This window comes from Alosa pseudoharengus, unplaced genomic scaffold, assembly GCF_046254945.1.
Source record: "Alosa pseudoharengus isolate Yale_2024_CS ecotype anadromous, Long Island Sound unplaced genomic scaffold, YU_APseudo_1.1 YU_APseudo_1.1_scf_17, whole genome shotgun sequence".
Lineage (NCBI taxonomy): Eukaryota > Metazoa > Chordata > Actinopteri > Clupeiformes > Clupeidae > Alosa > Alosa pseudoharengus.
Genome location: NW_027468640.1, coordinates 3,202,788 through 3,212,787, shown reverse-complemented (window position 1 = coordinate 3,212,787; position 10,000 = coordinate 3,202,788). Strand labels below are relative to the sequence as shown.

The following is a 10,000-nucleotide window of genomic DNA, read 5'->3' as shown; positions in this document are numbered from 1 at the left end:
AGATAGCCCTTTTAAGTATAAGTATATATACTCTTTTGATGCTGTGAGGGAAATTTGGTCTCTGCATTTATCCCAATCCGTGAATTAGTGAAACACACTCAGCACACAGTGAACACACAGTGAAGTGAAGCACACACTAATCCCGGCGCAGTGAGCTGCCTGCATCAACAGCGGCGCTTGGGGAGCAGTGAGGGGTTAGGTGCCTTGCTCAAGGGCACTTCAGCCTTGTCTACTGGTCGGGGTTCGAACCGGCAACCCTCCGGTTACAAGTCCGAAGCGCTAACCAGTAGGCCACGGCTGCCCCGTGTGTGTGTGTGTGTGTGTGTGTGTGTGTCCGAAGCGCTAACCAGTAGGCCACGGCTGTCCCCCTTTTAGTCTACATGTGGAGTTATTGTCATGTCAGGCCTGGATACGGCATTCCAGAATATATTTTCCCTGGTGCCTTGGACTAGTACATTGCATGGGATGTAGACGAAATGTTGAGAGAGACGACACGATGTAGACTGATTTTTTTTGTCTCAGTGAAATTGCTATTTTGTGTTTTGACTTGAAAAAACACACTTGTGTTTGTTTTGATGTGTGTAAATAAACACCAATACTTGAAGTTTGGATCCCTGTATAATTACAGAACTATGACAAAAGTATGACCTCAAACTGACATAGTCTACCTTGTGCACAGAGAAAGCAAAAGCCAGATGTGTTTTTATTCAGACCATCAGTGTGTAGTTGGCACATTGTGTGCTTACTATTGTGATGGCTTGTGTTTACGGTTTGATACGAAAACACCATTTTTTTTACGAAGGTGTGAAGAGTTAAGCAAGGTGTGTTGGCTTTTGCAAGAGAACTACGATGTTTTGCTGATTGGGTGAAAGGTTTTCCTATTTGTGTGTAGAGTTTTGCAAAAAAAGCCATAGTTACAAAAAATGTGCTTAAGCAAACAGAAAAAACTGTAACTTGGCTAACCCCTTTTTCTTCAGAATGGAAAAGCACAACTCAATCAGAGTATAGGTGTGTTATGTGTGTGTATTTGTGTGTTTGTGTGTGTGTGTGCGTGCGTGTGTGTGTTATGTGTGTGTGTATTTGTGTGTGTGTGTGTTATGTGTGTGTGTGTGTGTGTGTGTGTGTGTGTGTGTGTGTGTGTGTGTGTGTGTGTGTGTGCGTGTGTGAGTGAGTGTGTGTGTGTGTGTGTGTGTGTGTGAGTGTGTGTGTGTGAGAGTGTGTGAGTGTGTGTGTGTTTGAGTGAGTGAGTGTGTGTGAGTGTGTGTGTGTGAGATTGTGTGAGTGTGTGTGTGTGTGAGTGTGTGAGTGTATGTGCATATGACCTGCCTAACATGCAGGTGCATATACTGTGCATACATCATAAGATTTTATGTGAACACTTACATGGAAGCTAAACCTCTCCCAATAAGATAAAGTTCGGACTTCGGACTCTCTCTTTCTCTCTCTTCTGTGTGCGTGTGTGTGTGTGTGTGTGTGTGTGTGTGTGTGTAGGGGTTTGTGTGTGTGTATGTGTGTGTGTGTGTGTGTGTGTGTGTGTGTGTGTGTGTGTGTGTGTTTGTGTGTGTGTGTGTGTGTGTGTGTAGGGGTCTGTGTGTGTGTGTAGGGGTCTTTGTTTGTGTATGTGACAGCTCCCTCTGCACTCAAGAAATTAATTTCTTGGTCTGGAAATCCCCTGGCTTGTCCTATGTGTGAGTGTGTGTGTGTGCGTGTGTGCGCGCGCGTGCACATGTGCAATGTACTGAATTAGCCATCCTATCTGAGAAAATAACCTCTGGGTCAGCTTCCAAAGAAATCCTAACCCAATCCAAATTTTACACACACACCTGGGATTTCAATGCAAACTAATGGTTCTTGTTTTTGAGTCTTGGACATAGACGCGCATACATTTGTTTTGCATGGACTGCAACTGTATGGACTAAGCAAGCATCTAGGAGAGCGCTGCTACTTCTCTGCAAAAGTAGCGTACATTGGTGTGTGTGTGTGTGTGTGTGTGTGTGTGTCTATTAGGAGCAAGGTTCCTACACACTTAGGAGCAAGGTTCATACACATTGGACATTGTAGCCACTTCCGGTTTGGGATAACTCGGTGAAAACAAACATACCGGTACAACTGAAGTGAATTAAAAACTGACATTATAATATTAGTCCATTTAGTCGGGTCATCTTTCTATGAACCAGCTGGCAGTTTGTACGAGCACTCACTAAATCCAGTTGTTGTCAACTTCAGACCGTAACACTTTTGCCATTCTATCTAGCGCATCATAGTTTTCAATTAATAACACAAGGTTTTGCGTTCACCGAGCAGAGAGGTAACCATAACAACCATAGGATGATGCTTCGCAACAATGGAATCAACTGTAAACAAGCTAACTGTGCCAGCTCTCCACTATTTTAAGCAAAGGGTTACTCCTTAGCAAACCATAACGAAACAGTGCTGCACCACATCTGTGGATTAAAGGGACACCAGGCAACGTTTTTGTGTTAATTACTCATCTTCGTGAGTCGGTATATGGTTAAATGACTCATTACAGGGCGAATGAAGACTCTCTCGCCCGCCCCTACTGCCTGTAGGAAGAATATCCCGCTTGCAAGTTCAGTGTATCGTACCCGGCGACCGAAGCAGTTTCAGTTTCCATCCTGCATCCACAGCACAGAGGGAGGCTAACGAAACGCTAGCGATTGTTGCAAACGTGTGTATAATGGCAGAGCCGGCAAAGAAGCAGCGAAAACCCTTGACGGAAGATGCAAAGAAAAGGAAAAGAGCTTCAGACCGAGCGAGGGGGAGTTTCGTAGAGAAAAAGCATCAGGCTTGCCTGGTGTCCCTTTAAGCCACACAGTCAACTAATGTAAGTAAGACAAACGAGGATGCTAATTGTTCTCAGCATTGCCAGCATTGTGTATAATATGATTGTCACTCGGAGGAGACTTGTAGATAACTAATGTTAGCACAAACTCGATGAGAGGGTGGTAGTGGGGAAGGGGCATGAGGGTTGTAAACATTCAACATATTGGCCCCTCAATCTGTCAGACTTGCCAACTGCAGCTTTAATAAAGTTGAGTGGTTCTGCAATGTAGGCCATGTTTCCATTTGTTTGTCCCTTACATGACATGGCCCAGCGTCCTTGTAGCATGCATACAGCAAAGCTAGATATGAATAGATATGAATGTGCTTTCAGCCCAGCGTCCTTGTAGCATGCATGCAGCAAAGCTAGATATGAATAGATATGAATGTGCATGCAGCAAAGCTAGATATAGAATAGATATGAATGTGCATACAGCAAAGCTAGATATAGAATAGATATGAATGTGCATACAGCAAAGCTAGATATGAATAGATATGAATGTGCAAACAGCAAAGCTAGATATGAATAGATATGAATGTGCATACAGCAAAGCTAGATATAGAATAGATATGAATGTGCATACAGCAAAGCTAGATATGAATAGATATGAATGTGCATACAGCAAAGCTAGATATAGAATAGATATGAATGTGCATGCAGCAAAGCTAGATATAGAATAGATATGAATGTGCATACAGCAAAGCTAGATATAGAATAGATATGAATGTGCATACAGCAAAGCTAGATATGAATAGATATGAATGTGCATACAGCAAAGCTAGATATAGAATAGATATGAATGTGCATACAGCAAAGCTAGATATGAATAGATATGAATGTGCATACAGCAAAGCTAGATATAGAATAGATATGAATGTGCATACAGCAAAGCTAGATATAGAATAGATATGAATGTGCATACAGCAAAGCTAGATATGAATAGATATGAATGTGCATACAGCAAAGCTAGATATAGAATAGATATGAATGTGCATACAGCAAAGCTAGATATGAATAGATATGAATGTGCATACAGCAAAGCTAGATATAGAATAGATATGAATGTGCATACAGCAAAGCTAGATATAGAATAGATATGAGTGTGCTTTCAGCCCAGCGTCCTTGTAACATGCATACAGCAAAGCTAGATATAGAATAGATATGAATGTGCATACAGCAAAGCTAGATATAGAATAGATATGAATGTGCATACAGCAAAGCTAGATATGAATAGATATGAATGTGCATACAGCAAAGCTAGATATAGAATAGATATGAATGTGCATACAGCAAAGCTAGATATAGAATAGATATGAATGTGCATGCAGCAAAGCTAGATATAGAATAGATATGAGTGTGCATACAGCAAAGCTAGATATAGAATAGATATGAGTGTGCATACAGCAAAGCTAGATATAGAATAGATATGAATGTGCATACAGCAAAGCTAGATATAGAATAGATATGAATGTGCATACAGCAAAGCTAGATATAGAATAGATATGAATGTGCATGCAGCAAAGCTAGATATAGAATAGATATGAGTGTGCATACAGCAAAGCTAGATATAGAATAGATATGAATGTGCATACAGCAAAGCTAGATATAGAATAGATATGAATGTGCATACAGCAAAGCTAGATATAGAATAGATATGAATGTGCATACAGCAAAGCTAGATATGAATAGATATGAGTGTGCATACAGCAAAGCTAGATATAGAATAGATATGAATGTGCATACAGCAAAGCTAGATATAGAATAGATATGAATGTGCATACAGCAAAGCTAGATATAGAATAGATATGAATGTGCATACAGCAAAGCTAGATATAGAATAGATATGAATGTGCATACAGCAAAGCTAGATATAGAATAGATATGAATGCAGCAAAGCTAGATATAGAATAGATATGAATGTGCATGCAGCAAAGCTAGATATAGAATAGATATGAATGTGCATACAGCAAAGCTAGATATAGAATAGATATGAATGTGCATACAGCAAAGCTAGATATGAATAGATATGAATGTGCATACAGCAAAGCTAGATATAGAATAGATATGAGTGTGCATGCAGCAAAGCTAGATATGAATAGATATGAATGTGCATGCAGCAAAGCTAGATATGAATAGATATGAATGTGCATACAGCAAAGCTAGATATAGAATAGATATGAATGTGCATACAGCAAAGCTAGATATAGAATAGATATGAATGTGCATACAGCAAAGCTAGATATGAATAGATATGAATGTGCATACAGCAAAGCTAGATATAGAATAGATATGAATGTGCTTTCAGCCCGACATCTTTTCTTCCAACAAAGACACAAAAAACCACAAAGACCCATAACAACGGATCTGGAATGTTGGTTGCCTAGCAACCAAGACGCTGTCTATTGAAAAGGGAACTATTTTTTTGATGCGTAATGTTGAAATTAACATTTTTAAACAATAATGGGGTGTTTTCAGATCATTTAGCTTATGGTAAAACTGTTCGTTATTTATTGAAGGGGCCACCAGAGGGATTTTGAGTGCTTCAGTCAAAAGTTGCATGACCCTCCCTTGTACTAGAAATTGTTCAATGACCCTCCGACAGAATTGTCAAAAAAGACATGACCCTCCCCTGCCAATTGTCACTGTCTTCCGACCGCACTGCTTTGCACCATGAAGACACACTGATAACGTTCTTAAATCAATTTCACAAATAATCATATGTGATTAATAATGTGACAAATAATCCCTGTGCACAGGGACTAGAGATGCGCGGATGGGCTATTATTTCAACCGTAACCGCATAGCAAAACTTATCATCCATCCGCCATCCATCCGCACCAACGTTTTTTGACCAATTTTCAAAATCGCACCCGCCCGCCATCCGCTGGTTGTTTTAATGTATATGGGTGATGCAGTGCTGCTGACATGAGGCTAGAAAGCTCTTGCCTGTTCTAGAAAGACTGATCCAATGCAGCAAATATATTAAAAAGCTAAAGTCCTACATTGGCTATGTTGTAGCCTATCCCCAGAATATCAGCAGCAAACTCAGTCTCTGTCTCCAAATAAAACGCACATCGGCCTGTAGCCTACAATTATCATCATTGTAATAAAAAACGCAATTTGGCACATCATTTCAACATGCTGCTATTTAGCCTACTAATTAATGCCTATTGTACTTTATTTTTTGCAAAAAGAAAGAAATCCTTAATAAAATAACAAAGTCATTCACATTATAGGCTACTTTACGCACTGTAAATTTTTTTTAATATAAAAATATTGAAGTTGTGGGAAGTTTACATAATTTAAGCTATATGTTTCATTCGTCCCCCATGCTGTTTCATTTGTCCCAGCCAGGAGGGACGATTGAATCAAAACACACGTTCGACTTCTCCTTAAATAACTCTTGAACGGTTTTGTTCAGAGCTATACATGCAACTGCATTTGACAAAGGACAGATGTATGTTGCTAGTGACAAAATATTTACTTTCAGTGTTTTACGATGTCTCTGTCATGGGGAAGTGTTTTTCCCTAAGAGCAGCAATATAGAACTCATCCAGCCTCGTGGCTACGGCCGGGTCCCTAAGAGCAATATAGAACTCCTCCAGCCTCGTGGCTACGGCCGGGTCCCTAAGAGCAATATAGAACTCCTCCAGCCTCGTGGCTACCAGTGGGAATATCCATGAGCAACCCCACTCTCACTCATAAGAGCAATATAGAACTCCTCCAGCCTCGTGGCTACGGCCGAGTAACACCAGTGGGAATATCCATGAGCAACCCCACTCTCACTCATAAGAGCAATATAGAACTCCTCCAGCCTCGTGGCTACCCGTGGGAATATCTATGACCAACCCCACTCTCACTCGTGCTACATTGCTTAAATCTATTTGGAGACCAAGATAAGCGCCAGTGCAGAAATGAATTGCAGGCTTGGACATGACAGCATCTGCAAGGTCTAAATAAAAGCATTCCAATGTGTGTGTGTGTGTGTGTGTGTGTGTGTGTGTGTGTGTGTGTGTGTGTGAGAGAGAGAGAGAGTGTGTGTGTGTGTGTGTGTGAGAGAGAGAGAGAGAGTGTCTGTCTGTGTTTTTGTGAGAGAGAGAGAGAGAGTAAATGAGTGTGCGTATGTGTGTGAGTGTGTGAGAGAAAGGGAGTGTGTGTAAAAAGAAATCGCTATGCCTATACCACTAACAAGGCTCAAAATAGCACCACACTTTCACGGTAGCATAATGAGAGACCCTACATGTAAACCGAAGCATTGAGAACTTTGTAAGTGTACAGACAGTTTATTAAGAAGATGGAGGAAGAAGAGGTCATCTTCGAGTTTGTGCTCTACTGAGTTTCACATAAGAGGTACAGCTTGGCAAGCAGAACAAATGGACTCAGCAGAACAAAATACCCCTAGAACAGTCTGTTTGCCAACTTTTACTCAAAAATGCCCAAGGGTATCTGAAAACCAACCTAGTCTATTGGGTTCTATGACTTGGACTTAGATGCATGCCATGTGTTATGTGCAAAACATCGGCTTAGTGTTATATTAAAAAAAGTTTTAAAAAAAACTTTAAAAAAGGTTTAAAGGTACACTATGCAAGATTTTTACCTTAATACAGTGGTCCCAAAACTTTGGCCCGCCACCTCATTTTGGGTGGCCCCCCAAAACATGTCCGTGGTATATAGCAGAGGTCCCCAACCACCGGGCCGCAGGACATTCCTAACCGGGCCGTAGCCTACGACATGAGTTTAAAAAAAAATGCATGCAAACTAAACTAAATTTAATATGCAATAATGTCACGTTTTACATGGCATAGGCCTATATGCAGTTGTTTGATTGCACGCATGTTTGCATTATGCAAGGTCTATTTTCTTACGTCTGTCTGTCCCGCCTTCAACACTTTTACATACAGTAATTGCCTTCAGCGCTGCGCAGCCTCAGGTCAGCTCACTTCACTTGATCAGTTCTTGGCGAACGTTAGTGTCACACGAAGTTAGCTAAACTGCTAGAATGAACAACAAAAAACAAGCATCTTTAGCAGGTCACTGGCCAGAGTTGCGAGAGCCGCTGCAGAGATTTCTTACAGAAAAAAGTCACCGTTAGCTGCACATTTTAGTGATGAGGATTACCTGTGTGACATATTCGGGTTGCTTAATGACCTCAACCTGTCACTCCAGGGGAGAATGACGACTGTCTTTAAACTGGCAGATAAAGTCGCTGCATTTAAAGTTAAGCTTGATTTGTGGGGACGACGAGTGGACCGGGGTGTATTTGATATGTTCCAAACAGTAGTGGGGGTTTTGGCAAACCAATGGGTCCGCAACCCATGTCAATATCCCGAATAGTCCTAACTTATCAGCGCAGGAGGAAGAGCAGTTGATCGAAATTGCAAATGACGGTGGTCTTAAGAGTGTGTATAAGGAAACCTCTCTGGCGGGTTTTTGGATCAAAACATAAGCAGAATATCCCGAGATAGCCGTAAAAGCGCTGAAAACGTTTCCCACCACGTATCTATGCGAGGCCGGGTTTTCGGCAATGACTGCAACTAAGACCAAATTGCGCAATCGACTGGACATTTCAAACACACTGAGGGTGTCACTGTCTTCTATCACCCCAGATGGAAGCTTCTTGTTGCAGGGAAACAAGCACAGGGCTCCCACTGATTATATTCATAATGCACGTTTAGTCCCCATCTTTTTCCCGCAGGTAGTGTGTGCTTCACCTCACTATGTGCTGAGTGTGTTTCACTAATTCACGGATTGGGATAAATGCAGAGACCAAATTTCCCTCACGGGATCAAAAGAGCATATATACTTATACGTACCTATACTTATTTTGCGAGAGAGACGCTCATGGCTTTCTCCAATGCTTCATAAGACGCATTCAAAGTTTTGACTTTCAATCCAAGGGCGACATATCGGATGCTTTCAGGACAATTTGCTTTTGTTTTAAATTATCCACCTTCATTTAAACGTGAATATGTGCTTGGTAGGCCTAATCAAAAAGACAATAATATGTGACATGCCCATGCCATCTATTGCCTGCTTAGAGGAGTTTATTGGCCGTTTTCAACACCTTTATCGTGCGAGAGGGACGCTCATGGCTTTCTCCAATGCGCCCACAGGCGTTTCACATGACGCATTTGGTACGTGTCCATAATCGCGGCAAAGCCCACCGCGGCGCACATAGCCCATGTTTTGTTCCCATATTTTGTTAAGCATGTTCACACTTATAGATGTAGCTTCAAGTTGTTCAATATTCATAGTTCATATTGTTCAATTTTCACTTCTTCAAGTTCACGTTTTTCACAAGAGATCGTTACCTTCACTGTTCCTACATAACTGGAGCTAGTTCTTTTCAAGTTATGCATACACAACACATATGGAACATGGAACCCCTGAACCCCCCCGGTCCGTGAAAAAAAAAATAGGAATCAAACCGGTCCATGGTACATAAAAGGTTGGGGACCCCCTGGTATATAGCATCCGGCCCGTACGGGAGTACGACATTGTCAAACTATAACGTTTCATAATTTCCCCCATTCATTCTCTATGGCGAGTCTTAAAGGAAAATTCCGGTTTTTAGCACTTTAAGGCCCTTTTCTGGTTTGTTTTGGATGAACTAGAGTGGTGGACACCGAAATTTTGACGATTGGTCCTGTCTTGACTTTTCTGACTCGTTTTGAATCGCCTTTGACTTCTCAGGGTGGCTGACAATGGGCATACTGAAGTAGGCTACTCAAACATGTCCTAAAACAACCCTTAACGTTCGTTTTCAAAACTGTGCAACTCACCGAGTGGTTAGTGGTGTTCGTTGATGTTCCAAAACAAGTAGCGTAGCGAAATACAGTTTCTGTCGTGTTTTTTTTGGCATTTTGTAAAATCCCATTGATTTCTGTAGCAAATAAGACGGCTGGAAATCATACATTGCGCCGATATATTTGCTTTTAATAATCAAATTAAAGTGCTAAAAACCGGAATTTTCCTTTAACAGTACACATGTAATACTCTTTTTGTCCACTGGTGGTTGTTTTGGCACTGTTCACATTTGCCATCGAAAACGGAATGAAATGTATAGTAGGCCTACCTGCAAACAATGTAAGAGGCCTATGCTGACTGCATCAGTGCTCAACGTATTCTAAAAGTTTATCAATTAATTGTTAATAACCA

At 41.1% G+C, this 10,000-nt stretch overlaps 1 protein-coding gene across 3 annotated transcripts in view; it reads right to left on the bottom strand.

Moving 5' to 3' along the window:
* dock11 (dedicator of cytokinesis 11) overlaps positions 1-10,000 on the bottom strand; it is a 206,160-nt gene that overhangs the window by 108,762 nt on the left and 87,398 nt on the right. The window lies entirely within an intron of this gene.